Genomic DNA, 11,039 nt, shown 5'->3' on the forward strand with positions numbered 1-11,039 from the left:
GGAAACATGCCTTATAATACTGCTTTACAAACATACTTTCTTTCATCTAACAAGAGTTATGATTAATATACCATCTTAAATCTGGTGGATAATTGTAACAGGGGCCCCTAACCCCTGTTACTTGAGCAGAGAAGTACATTGCCACAATCAGCAGGCTGTCAGGCATAAGCTGCAGAGCTGAAAGCCTATTGATACTGATGAAGATGCCCTATGCCCTGTTATGTAAGGGACTGGGGTGCATGTGTGACTTGAAGTGGGAGGAGTATATAAATCTAACTCTTGGGATGGAGCCTCAGATTGGATCTTGCTACGCTGTCTGTATGATTAGAGCAGAACCATCAGGAAGACGAGTTGTTTTGGTTTTGTTCGTTTGTATTTGTGTTACATGAGGCCCGCAAGTGGCTTATGGGTAGGGTAACCATGGGCGCTGACAGATGTGCAGCTCCTCGATCTAGCTTGTGGTACTTTACAGAGAGTGCCATGAGTTAGACCAATCCGCCCAGCCCAACAAATATTCACTGTTGGGTCAGATGGATTGCAGATGGAGCTCTAATTTGGAGCCAATCCAGCTGAAGAGCTGCCATGGGTAAGGAAGAGAAACTGCAGACCTGTCCCTTCCCTCCCAACTCCAGTGCTGTCTGTGTGATGGGAGGAGGTAGGAGAAGGGAGGGGAGGGAGCTCAGGCTGAGGCTTGGGGGTGGGTGTTTTAGAGGCAGGAGGCTCCAATCCACCCAACCCCCCTCCAGTGCAGGCTGGGAAAACCCTAGCCTGAGCTCCCCCATCACTCCCCTTCCTACTGTGCAGACAACACCAGAGGTGGGGTGGCTGGGCTGATGCAGCCCAGCCACCTCATCAGACAGAAGTTAATGAGCTGTGTAGCACCTTCATTTAAATCCTTACATAATGAAGGTTAATTTCATAGATTTCATAGACATTTGGGCTGGAAGGGACCCCAGAGGATCATTAAGTCCAGCTCCCTGCCCCAGGGGCAGGAAGTCAGCAGGGATCATAGGATCCCAGCAAGATAAGCATCCAAATGTGTCTTGATTTACTGAATAATCAGGGACTTTTAAAGTGCTATGCAACCATGCACTTCTGCTAGAACACAGCTGCAGAGTAGTTCAAGGAGCTAATTGCACACCAAATTTAACTTCTGTCTGTGTTCCATATGTCCCGATTTAGCAGGGATAGTCCCAGATTTCAGAGGCCAGTCCCAGCCAGCTGTTGAGAATTATAATGGGTGTCCCAGAAGTGCAGAGGCATAGGGTACAGTCTGGCCAGGAGCTGGAGCAGTGCAGGACATAATCTGGCCATGAGTCAGAGCAGTGCAGCGGGCCTTGCAGGCAGGCAGACAGACAGACACCATTACCTGCCTGACATGCTGCCCCATCACCACCCCCTTGTCAAGGGTGGGGTGGGGGACAGTAGTGTCCCAGATTTCTTTATGGTCAGCCTAGCTATGAGGAGGAGGGAGGCCACTAAAGGTGCTGTGTTTGAGTTAGTTGATAAACCACTGTAGATGCCTGGGAAAGGTGCCATGAATGTTGCTAAGTGAGTTTGGAGAGACTAAGGCCCTGGGAGGGCAGAGAGAAAGAGAAACCTAACTGAGGACTGCTAACAAGGGCTAGACAAAGAGCCTTAACACACCAGGCTACCAGAGGCCTCTGCACTTTGTGTGAGCAGGCTTTGTCTAAGGGCACTTAAGGGGAAAGATGCCCTGCTTAGAATTAGAGTGCAAAGATTGAGCCAGAGCAAGGTGGCCTGATGATGAGCAGGGCAGAATGAAATGCCTTTAGATTCACTCCAGTATTCTGAGGACAGTCTCCAGAATTATATTTATTTATCATTTAGGCATGGCAGGCAGGGTCACAGGTACCTTGGAGAGACAGGGTGTGAGAGAAATGGATTAGTGAATCCACTAGAGGGTGCTGCAGCTGCCTTCAGAAGTAGAGTCTTATTACAATACTATACATCAAATCCCCAACTTTTGAGATAGACGGGCTATCAAATAATATGCTCAAAAAAACTGATAATCATCTTTATAACAAATATTAAAAATGAATGTACATCTAGTCAACTCTTAATGGCAAAGTTAAAGAAGTATAAAGAACTAAGAAATTGCTACTGAATATTATTATTGAAACTAAAGTTGGAGAATTCAACAGTAAATGTAAAAGACTATTAGAACTCAAGAGAGAGGCAAAAAAAAATCACCTACAAAGTCAATGGAAACTAGCAGGCCAGCAATAATCAAAAAAGTTAGGGGAAGAAAAAAAATAAAACAACATACAATGGGTTTAACTGACACCATGGTCTAGTTTTCCTTATTTCCAGGATGAGTCTTCAGGATAATTTCAGACTCAGCAGTTACATATTTATTGCTTTATGATGGTCTATAGTTATTTAGGTATCTCTTTTAATCATGTGTCATTATAATTTTGAGACAAGTTAGTACAAATTCTGTTGCCTTGTATGCAACAGAAAAGGAGGTCATGATAGCTGATCCAAAACATTTCTCATGTAAAAAGATGACCACGACAGAAAAAAAGAACAGGTCAACCATATACAAACATGAAATCTATAAAAGCAACTGCATCAGAGAAAAGATGGCCATTTAAACTGTCTGCTTAAACAAGAAAAATCTCATGTTGTCCCTCATGTTAAACCATGAAGGGGGGGGGGGGTGCGAAGGAAAACAAGTTGGTTCTTGTTTAACTTTTAACCACTGAAATAACTAACCCCTTTCTATAATGGAATTTCTTTATAAACATCTTGTTTTTCCATGATTAACTTTCCTCCCCCGCATTTTCTTTCTATCCTACTTTAAAAACATTGTTCTGCTTCAGTTTCCGTAGGAAAAAAATGATAAAAATGTAATAAATTGCATTACAATAAGGCATTAGTAGAAATGCTGAAGCTACCACAAGCTTATTAGGGTTTAGGCTCATTAGCTTTGTAATAGGAAGCAGACAATGTATCCTCTAGATGACACAGTCCTTTTGATGAACATGATTAATGTGCACTACACAGGCACATCAAAAACAGGAGACGGGACAGAAGTGGAGCTCTGGCACTTTCCCCTTACACTCATTCCCTCCACAGCACATAATAGCAATGTGTCTCTTGCATTTGGGAAAGAGAGTTCATTTTCTCTGAACGCTGACAAAGCTTCACTCCCTATCCTTCCCCTAATCAGCGGCCTTCTCTCTTCATGCCTGGCCTTTTATGAACTCTTTACCTTTTACCATTGAAGAACATGTGTTTGTGACATACAAAAACAAGGACATTTCAACAGTGACAGTTTTATGAAAGCAAAGATGAAACCCCAGTATCTTCAGAATTTGTAAAGGCATATGCACCCAATAATGGAAGTAGGCTCAGATCATGAAATGCATTTGTCATTTATTTTCTCCACCACACCTTCTAAATTGCAGAACAAATAAATTAGTTTTCATCTAATCCTTATTCAGCAAAAATTCCTGAATACTTTATCTAAATAAAAACTGAATGAGGAGTTCAGGATTGGTTCTTCAAGGCAGTGCCAGTTTTTAAGCATTTCCCTAATAGGACCCTAATTCTTTTGTACTTACATTAGACAATATATAGTACACAAATATTTTCACTAGGAAAGAAAAAAGCAACTACATGCATAAACACTGTTTAATAAAGGTAAAAGTAACAAAGTCACATTAGACACATGCCAATCACATTCCTGAGGCTCTTAAATTGTCCTATCGGCAAAAACAACATCTACCATCAGTATTTACAACTTCATCATGTTTATTGAAAAACTGATCTCTAAAGAAGAGACACCTCAATATTATTCTGGGCTGGTAGTGTTGCTTGTAATGAAGTCTGCATAACACTTCAAAATGCCAATTTTAAGTTACTGTGCTTGTAACCTTACCGAGAAATTTCCCATGCTGGATATGTGCTTCAGATTGACTTTTTAGTAAAAATATAAAATGAAATAAAAATTGTTCATTCATTTCCAAGGATGCAGCTAGAAAGAAATGCAATAGTTTGCTGAGGTTAAAGAATTCCAGAAAACTTTCTGTGAAAATTCTACCACCCTTGAAAGATACAGCTGAAGTTTGGCAGCAAAGAGCCTTGGGGTCAGGGATAACCTTCATAGCGATCTTAATCATAGAATCATAGGAAAGTAGAGCTGAAAGGGGCCTCATAAGGTCATTTACTCTAGCCCTGGCTCAAGGCAGGATAATCCCTGACTAAACCATTCCAGCCATGTGTCCGTCTGAAATGCTTTTGAAAATGTCTAGGAATAGGGAGTCCACAACTTCTCTTATTAGCCTGTTCCAATATATAACCACAGTTTTTCCCAGTGTAAAAATCCAGCCAAATTTGGCCAAGCTGAAAGCCTTTGGGCAGGGGAGGAAGGGAAGCAAGTGTGCAGATAGCCTGCAGAAATCTGATAGTGCTTTGGAGCTAGGGCTGCCAATGACTGTCATCATTAAGCATGCTCAGCTGCAAGACTGAGCAGGATTTCCCTACAATTCTCTTCTGGACTACCACAACTAAGACAGATACGGAAGCTGCCTAATCTTTATGCAAGAGATAACAAGAGCCAAACCTATGAGGACAACTTGTTGGGACAAAACAAACAAAACAAAACTTGGAACAGGGAAGATACTAGAAGTTAGTAATTGTGTGCGTGGACAGAGGGAGAAGGGTTAGGTCATGCTAGGCCTGTCAGAGGTTCAACTACAATTTGAGATATCTGCTAGCCTCTATCCCCCTTCCCCCATTATAGTCACCCACCACTGGTTACCTTGTAGTCATTAAAGTTATATTTTTCATTTTCTGTTTTGAAATATCACTCTTGCATTTTTTTATAATTCTCACCATTAGCTTTCTAGACAAGCCTCTATCTCATACTATCACTCCCTGTATCTTAGTTCTCCTGTTATTTCTACCACCCACTCTTTACTAAGGGGGTAGTTGCAGGAGTGCCTTTTATAGGATCTTTTTACTTGGCATGCCTCTCTGGGTGTGGCCTTATAAATTAGCTAAAGCTGAGGTGCTGTAGGTCTAAAAGGATGATTATATAAATGGTGTCTCTTTGCTATATCACTAGTAGTTGTGTTAGGTAAGTGCTATGTTCATGTAGTGCTTCTTCTTTAGAAGATAGTACATTTCTCTCTTATTTCTGAACTAGTTTTGATATTATGAAATTATTATAGCTGTAAGTGCAACTTGTTTTACCTGCTATATTAAAATTATTAAACTTTCTACTTATACTTAGCAGAAACTCTTTCTGTATTTAAGCTTTTTTGTGTTAATATTTATTTTTTCACCAAGATACTTTCAAGTATCTATACCCACCTATTATTACTCTCTTAATGTTTTTATTCAGTTTATCCCTACAGAGTAATCAGAAACTTAACCCAAACTCCTTTGTAGCTCATAAGTCATTTACTTAATTTAACTGTATCATCCCTCTGTGTTTTATTATGCACCCTTCAACCTCTTCACTTATTTCTATCTTGTATCTTTAGAACCTTGGCCTGTTGTAAAACTCCATGCAGACCCTGGGTTTGACCTTACTGGGTCAGAGCACTTGTTTAAAAGGTTCAACTCTACAAAAATACTTAAGAATGCTGACAGATATGTGGGGGGGGCGGGGAAGGGGAACATGCGTTACCAAAAGAAGTAATGCGTTACTTTGACCTGGTTCTGCAGCATCTACATAGATCAAACACTTCAGCAGGGCTTTTTGGTGCTCTTATCTAATAGTTGATTGAATCGGCTATTAAAGTGCCAAAAAACCCGCACTAAAATGCCTGGTCTATGCAGACATTAGGAAAACCAAGTCCAACTAATGCAATGCCTCTTCTGGGCATGAGCTGTGCTGAGCACAGGAGCATGTCAAGCTTAAAGTGCCACTTGCATTTTTTTTTTCTATGCCTGCAAGCAGCCTAGATGCTTAACTTTCATGGGTTCTATGCCTGATTATTAGGAATGGGCACCTAAATACCTTTGTGGAGCTTGGCCAAAGCTCTTTGGGCAAGACCCTTTCTCTGAACATATTTATGACCTCTCTAACAAATTCTATTTTATAAAAAAAAAAAAAAAAAATACATATTAGAACTAAGTGCCCAAATAACTACTGTTCCTTAACTTTAATATTTATGTCTTGCTCTATTTTATTGCTAATTCAGACATGTGAGTGTTCTTGCCCTTTTTCCTTTTTCTCAGTTAGCTCTCTTCCCTGTCTCCTAACACCCTTTTGTACATTTATCTTGTGTTCCACATTCTTTGCTGTGTGTATTGTTCAGTTTGTTGGTATCCCTTTAGATTCTCCTATTTTCTGTCTTTTGTACTTTCCTGTTCTTCCTGCAGGACCCTCAATCATTTCCATTTCTTCCCCTTTCCTCTACATCCTCCAATTACTTTATTCCCCACCCCCATCTCTCTCCCTTGTTGGACACACATTTGTTTTTTCCTTCCCTTCCTTTCTTAAGCTGCATTTGACTTCTGAGCTCTGTTTCTTCCCATTGATCTCACTATAATTCTAGTCTCCTGAGACTCTGGTGGGGCAACAACAGTGCTGGCATCTCTCCTCTCTTAAAGCCCCTTTTCCTTTAGGCATATATGCACTATGTCTTCTACTTCCTTCCCTGCTCATCCATCTCTGAAGTTATTTGATAGTTTCTTCCCCTGTTTCTGCCACACTCACCCCCTCCCCTCCATTGTACGTGCCCTCATTTAATCCAGCCTGCCTTGTTCTCTACTCTTTCTGCCTCCTCTTATTCTGCGGCAGCCTGCCCAGCCTGGAGCGAAACACCTCTGCCTTCCCTACCTCTGGATCCCTTACTTCATTGCTGTCCTAACAATGCAGTTCTCTCCCCTCAATCTCACAGCCCCCACCTCTTTAGTTGCCTCCTAACACTTATGGAACCCCTTTGTTTTCCTCTTGCTTGTCTCTGTCCCTCCTTTTTTCTTCTTCCACCAAATTGCCTGCCAGCATACAACCTGAACTCTGTTCTCAGTTATATAAAGAAAGATAAACATATATAAAATGCATTGTGTATTAGTTGGCTTTCTGTAGGAACTAGAAGGAAAATCATGTGGGTATTTAAGGTGAAGATCCTGCTGTTTTGCATTTTGCACAATGCATTTGTCATGGCTGAATACATTTTGATGGAATGGATGGTAAGTGCGAACTGGGGACAGTCCAGGTGTCAGTGTTGACTTGACTCATCAGTTCTTTCAGGATTTTTTTTTTTCTCAATAGATGTATTAATAGGAAACATACTTGAGTATAAATTAAACAAGGTTCTGGTTAAAGCACTTTGGCTAGGGTTTGACCTATGGGAGGTAAAGGTAGTGATGATATAAAAGCTCTATTCATAAACCAAGATAAGGTGCTAAAATGGAAAGGCAATCACAGCAAATTGTGCTGTTGATCAGAAACAACTTAATGGTTCTCTGGGCTCCTCTGGTCTGACAACTATAACTGGGGTTCTAATACACAGTCATTACAATAGATCACCATCTAAGGCTACGGACCCTGGATTCCTGGATCTACAAGGTGAGTAGAAGAACAGGTGAAGCTGCTAGGACGCAGGAAACCAGCTGGTATCATCAATGAATCCATCACCAAAATGGATCTGGCTCATGCTGCTATTGTGGAACAGTGAGAAACTTGGTAAGAGGATAGGATACCTTGATGAGCTAGCATAACCTACTTGGTTCTGTAAGATTGATTTCCCTACTGTGGCGCTCAGTTGTGAAGCTGGCTTTCCACTGCTAGCCAGAATGTTGGCAACATGGGAAGTGGGCTCAGATTGGCCATCCATGGCTCGACAACTTAGATTCCAGTTCCAATTAGTCCAGCGTGGAAATTTGTAGTCTTCTTTCTACTTGCCATGCTTTGGTATTTAACTTGTCATGAGACAGCTGCATCACTCATCCTTGGGAACTGAGATAAATAGAACATTTGCATCTCTCAGAGCTTTGTTTTCAGTCTGTGCTGACTTAGGCATTGTTTCTTGGTTTACACTAAAATTTGTCAAGACTTTTCCTCCTACACCCATACAGGCCCAGGGATTCATTTTCAAACAGACCTGACATTCTGTAGGATGCTACAATGACCTCAAAGTGCAGAGGAAACTGTTTAACCACTGTCTGTATCATGTCAGTTTCATGACTGTCAACTCTTGGAGGCAGGGACTTAATTTTGCTTGCCTATAGAGGAGTCTTGTAGAACAGGGCCCTGACTGGATGACTTTCTGCAAATTGCAGCAGAAATAAGGCTACCTGCTCATGGCACATAGAGGACAAGAAGAGTGACATAATTACTTAAAGTTGGCAGCTTAAACATCTGTCCAATTTCCTATGATTTGCCAGAGACTGATAATTGGCCAGCAGAGATTTCACTAGGTCTACTTGAATGGAATGTCTACTCCTTACAGCCAATACCACGTGGAAACTGTGTGTGTGACTGAACGAGAAAAATGGAGGCAGAAGGGCAGGTTGGGCGATAAGCTTATCAAGTGCTGTGGTTAAGGTCCAACAGGAATGCAAAGCAGGAAGGCAAGTAATTAATAAAGGAGGCAGCATCGGAATGGGAGCAGCTGCTGGAGACTGCCAGTTCCATTACGATTTCTTTTGCGGGAAACTAGGTTGTTAAGAACAGAGAGAATATTTTTGTGCATTTGCATATAATTTTTGGAAAACCACCTGTTCCTGAGATCTCTTGACAGATTGCCTTGTATGTGAAGCTTGGAGGAAATGGAGGCTATTCCTTTAGCTATGAAGTCTGAAAAAGGGAAAATATTTTTGGTGTTCATTTCAGAACCGTTTCCTCAGCAAAAGCTAGTCTGTATTGCCCTGGCAACAACCAGGTTGCATTAGCAATTAGGTTCAAAATGGGTATGGAAGTAGGTTCAAAAGGGGATGTGGAGTGGAATTGGTGTGAAGAAGCTTGACTTGCAGCAAGGGAGACTTAAGTTGGATATTAAGAAAAAAATTCTCACTAGGAGGGTTGTGAACCTTGGAGGTTTTTAAGCCCCAGCTTGACAAAACCCTGGCTGGAATGATCTAGTTGGGGATGGTCCTGCTCTGAGCAGGGGGCTGGACTGGCTCAGTGGTTCTCTACCTTCCTCCTACAGAAACCCATTTGCAAAGATCCATGACCTGTCCCACACCCCTCTGAGCCCCTCTGGTCCCCTGCCCCCCTGGCCATGCTGGTGTCCCTCATTCCTGACCCACAGCCCCCAGCTGCTCCTGTCTTACTTGGCCTGGAGGGTGGTGGCTGCAATGGGTCCAGCTCATGCAGGTGACAGCAGAGTGAGTCCAGTCCTATCATAGACTGGACTGAGGAGGAGGAGAGGCCTGTGGCACCCCCTCTGCCCTGGACTGGGGCAGCCATGCTGCTCAGGGGGCAGGAAGGGTGCTGTATCTCCTGGCTGCCCTGCCCCCACGAGCATGGGCACCAGCCCCAGTGCAGCCAGCCCAGCCATGCAGCTGCTCCCTTCCTCCACTGGAAGAGGCGAGTGCCACAGCACACAACCCTTTAAAAGATTGTTGTGACCCACTTTTGGGTTGCAACCCACAGATTGAGAAACATGGGCGTGGATGACCTTCTGAAGTCCCTTTCAACCCAAACTTTCTATGACTATGTAATTAAGCATGCCTTAAGTTGTGACCCAGCTACATAGTCAACCAATGAAGGATGTGATTAAAAAAGCAATGTTGGCTTTATCCTACCAATTTTTTATGATTCTAAGAGACTTACCGGTGCCCATCTCATCAGCTCTGTAGGTGTTAGCAGTGGCTCCAAGCACAGGATCTGTTTCAGCGGTGGTTTTTTTTTTATTGTCTTTATTAAGACCAAATCAGTTCAAAATTCCTTTGGGCAAAGCCCAAGAGTCCAGTCCAAAAATGATAGTGAGCAAATTCTAAGCATCAAGTCTGCTGGTGGCTCTGCCCTCTGCCCTGTGGTTCTGGGAGGGGTCTGCAAAAAAAATGGGCTACTCATCATGATACCCTAATAAATGTGGAGATTCACCCCTACCAGGTGACTTTCAAATCTTACAGAGGGGCTCTGGTCTCTTATGTGTGTGTATTTGGGGGGGGGCTCATGCCCCAATCTCCACTGTAATTTAGACCCTGGTCTGGGGCTTTGGATACTCCCCAAGTTCAGGTGTGCAAGCCCCAGGCCTTGGGGTTCCCATGCCCCTGCTTGCAACAGAAATGGTTGTCATTGAGGCCTGCTGGAGAAGCTTGCCTTCCAGCCCAGTTCCCCAGGGGCATGGCTATGGGGGCAGTATCTGCTAGGGCTAAGGCTGGGGCGGGGCAGGATTCAATACTTTGACTCTTGCAGGGGTCTGCAGAAAAAGTTAAATGGGTTCATTGATTAACAAGTGCACCTAAGAAAAGGAACAATCCCAGCAGAGATTCCCCCCTCCCCCCGTTATGATTTTCAAATTTTACAGGGGGGCTCTGATCTCTTTGTGGGTGGGGGGGGGTCATCCCCCAGCTTTCCCTTAATTCACACCTTGAGGGAGGGGACTTTTGATCCCTTTCTAGACCTAGGCGCCCCGGAGAAAGAAGGTCCTCGGCCCTCCCCGCTCCAGTCCAATCCTTCCCTCAGCCCCCAGCCATTTCCCCCGGAGGCACCTCCCTGCCCCCGCTCCTGCTCCACCCGACAGGCGCCCCTCCCCCCCGCGCTCTGGAACGCGCAGACACCGGCTGTCACTGTCACAGAGCTCCCGCCTGCTCAGAAGGGAATCCCCGACCTCGCCCCCGCAGCCAATCAGCAGCTAGCATGCAAATAACCAACCTCTCCCTCCCCCCCGCCGAGCCCAATGGGCGGCGAGCGGAGGGCGGCAGCGGACCAATGGGAAGGCGCGGCGGGGCGGGCGGGGCGGCGGGGCGGGACTATGCAAATGCGGTTTGAAAAGCGGGCGGGAAATCCGAGTTTCGCGGGAGGCCCTTGGCGCGTAACCCGTCCGCCTTCCCTTCATTCATTGTCAGCCGCCGCCGCTTCCTGGAGCCATTTTCCAGCCGGCCCC

Source organism: Crocodylus porosus, unplaced genomic scaffold (genome assembly GCF_001723895.1).
Source record: "Crocodylus porosus isolate Cpor-Errol unplaced genomic scaffold, CroPor_comp1, whole genome shotgun sequence".
Lineage (NCBI taxonomy): Eukaryota > Metazoa > Chordata > Crocodylia > Crocodylidae > Crocodylus > Crocodylus porosus.